Source organism: Mercurialis annua, linkage group LG5 (assembly GCF_937616625.2).
Source record: "Mercurialis annua linkage group LG5, ddMerAnnu1.2, whole genome shotgun sequence".
NCBI classification, from domain to species: Eukaryota; Viridiplantae; Streptophyta; class Magnoliopsida; order Malpighiales; family Euphorbiaceae; genus Mercurialis; species Mercurialis annua.
The window spans coordinates 42,163,808-42,166,851 of NC_065574.1; the positions used below are offsets into that span (position 1 = coordinate 42,163,808).

Below are 3,044 nucleotides of genomic sequence, written 5' to 3' on the forward strand. Positions count from 1 at the left end.
GCCAAATATAAATAATCGAATATATCGACAATCCCAAAGTGTAATATCAAATGTAATAAATAAACTAGTTCTACTGCGGTCTAAGAGTTCGAAAACAGTAACTAGTTAAATAATATAAAAACCTCCGAGAAATCGAAAGAATCGGAGTGGACTAGCTTTCAAATCATAAACCTGGAAAATTTGGAAAAACAACGGGGTCAGATATACTGAGATGAGTTCGCGATACTATTTACATTTATTAAGTTTAAAACCCTTAAATCAAAACATTTTATACTAATATAATATGATTATGGAAAACAGTATTGAAATGATCCCAGCGTAAGTATGACATAGCATACTGATAAACCCAGAGTGGACGGGAACAAATCCTCGTCATAAATATATACCAGCGTAAGCAAGACTTAGTCTGCCGTTTCCCAGAGTACTCACCGGCGCACACAGTCTCGATACAAGCCTATCGAGTAGCTCGTTTCAATCCAGATCCATAATCGCTTAAAACAGTTCAAAAGCATTTCTAATATTAAAATAAATTGAGGTACTTAATAAAGCGATAAATAGCACTACAAACTCACTGCTTGCTTATCCACGTGAAACTTCGGCAAACAGCTAACCCTGGTTCGACTCCGGAGCGTGAGTAGTCGAAGAGTCTAAAAATAAATCATACGTTAAAATCGGTCCAACCCCTAACTCTAATAATACTAGACACCACGTAGGATTAGCACAATTAATCAGACAATTAAATATTACACAGAGAACACAATTCTCAATAAATCATAATGCCGTAAATAAATCAAGTCTATTTTGTTCATATTTAAAATTCATCCGAAAATATTAATGAAATAATATTTAATTGATAAATAAAATCCTTTCCTCAAATAGTGGGATAGCCGATTTTCTTAAAACTACCAAGCTAATTTCACATGTCGGGCGACCCAAGTCTAACCCGACCCAACCATAAAACCAGAGTTATAAACCACAGTTTATAATTTAATATTTAATAAAGATATTAATCAATATCAAAATAGAACTCAATAGCTTGAAACCCAAGTAATTAAAGATTACCGGCAAAATCTCAAATAATTAAATAACAAGATAAAGCAAAAATATCCCTTTAATCACAAAGGCATTCTAAGCCAAAAACATCAAATTATCAATTAAATAATAATTATAATAATTATTAATTTAATTTTTTAAATAACTCGAATATTATTTTTAGGTCTTAAAAATAATATAACTAATTTGTCAAACTTTCAAATTAAATGAATTCCCCAATTCTTATTTAATATGGTCAATATAAAATCACATATAAACTAAAATAAGATTTATATTAAATTAAGATTAAAATATTAACGCCCAAAGTAATTTCAATTTAAATAATAATATTATTTAAATTGCTAGTTGATAAGTCGATATTAATTTCATAAATTAAATTAAAAAATCAATTAAAACAGTTAAAAGATAAGTTTAGGAATCAATAGATTTAAAACATAATAATTAAGTGACTAAAACCATCTTTTAGCCAAAACAAAATCAATCAACCAATGAGCTCCTGCCAAGTCTTCATCATCAACAATTTCCCATCTTCATTCGAATACAGTAGCAAACAAAATTTTCCAGCTTTCATAATTCAAACAACATCAGTTAATTCAAAAACTTGTCTCTACCATCCAAAGCCCTAACCATTCATTAAACCATCACTTAACCAAATCTAGAACAAGAACGTACATCAATGAAATCAAGATCAAAGTTCAAAAACTTAGAAACCGAAAGTTAAAGCAATAAAGAACATGAGGAATCCAACGGTTACGAGTTCGACGATTCAAACCCCAAAAACACAAGGATCTCTAATCATAAGAAGCCATAATCATACCCAAATAAGACAACCATTCGGCAGGTAATTAAGTGTGATTCCCATTTAAGAACGAAATAATACGATAATACGACGGCGATTGAAACAGATTTGATTACATACCGTTTGGCGAAACTAAAGATGGGATTTGTAGGGGCGTGAGTCTACTCCGTCTAGGACGAAACAGAACTGAAAATAAAGCTATAACGATTAAGAACGGAACAAAATACGGAAGTGTCGATATTAGCAAAAACTGAAACGTTGAAGAATAAGGACTTACCGAATCCTGGGAATTTTTAGAAGGAATTAAGATGAATGTAAGTTGTAGGAGTTTTGAAGTGTTATTCGGCTAGGGTTTTCTATAATCGTTTGGTGAACAAAAAGAGTTTACGTGTTTAAATAAAAGGAAAGAACCGAGGATAACGCTTCAGCGTTATTTTAGGAGAACAGATCAGAGGCACGATATAACAAGGGGTCTCTTTTCTCTTTGAGGTCTCTTTAGAAATGTTAAGTAGGTTTGTTAATTGATTGCAATATGTATGAAATAGGGTAAATTTTGTGAATTAGCTGCAAGCTTGCTGGTCATGACCTCGGAGAATAGAGAGTGAAAGTTGTTTAGTTGTGTGCAAAGATAACAATATAATTTTGATCAAATCCAGTTGCCATTTCTCATAGTTCATAGCCATTGCATGCTTAATGCCTTGCCCGTGCAATCTTCTTTGCTCACTTGTGCAAATATATTAGTTCTATATACTCCAGTATTTTTTTTTTATTTGGACGGTTTTAAATCTATGAATTTTACTAAATTTGTAGACTAAAAATCTCACTGTTAAATATTTTCAAAACAATAAAATTTTAAAACAATCCATTATTTTAATAATTTTATTAGGATATTTTTGAAATAATGTATTTTAAAAATAGTTCATTATTCCGCAAGTTATATTACACTTGTGGTCTCGAACGAGACCAAGAGATTTTCAAAAGAAGATCAGTTTAATATCAACCGGTCAGTTTTTTTTTTAAATGGTTGAACCACCATTTAATCAACCAATCCTCGAACCAAACAATTAATCAAACCACCAATCTGAAAACGACATCGAATTTTACCGGAACCCGACGATAAAATAAATAAATTTTTTTACGGGTTATTACACAAATCCCAACATTTCACCTTTTTGAGCGATTTAAGCCTAAC

At 31.1% G+C, this 3,044-nt stretch overlaps 1 long non-coding RNA gene across 1 annotated transcript; it reads right to left on the reverse strand.

Annotated features, from left to right (window-relative positions):
* Window positions 1-258: 258 nt before the first annotated feature.
* On the reverse strand, window positions 259-2,471 carry LOC126680046 (uncharacterized). The gene is made up of 3 exons (XR_007641038.2): window positions 2,130-2,471; window positions 1,973-2,038; window positions 259-647 (listed from the first exon to the last, which is right to left on the reverse strand). It is a non-coding gene; the product is annotated as an uncharacterized LOC126680046 (long non-coding RNA).
* Window positions 2,472-3,044: the final 573 nt, after the last annotated feature.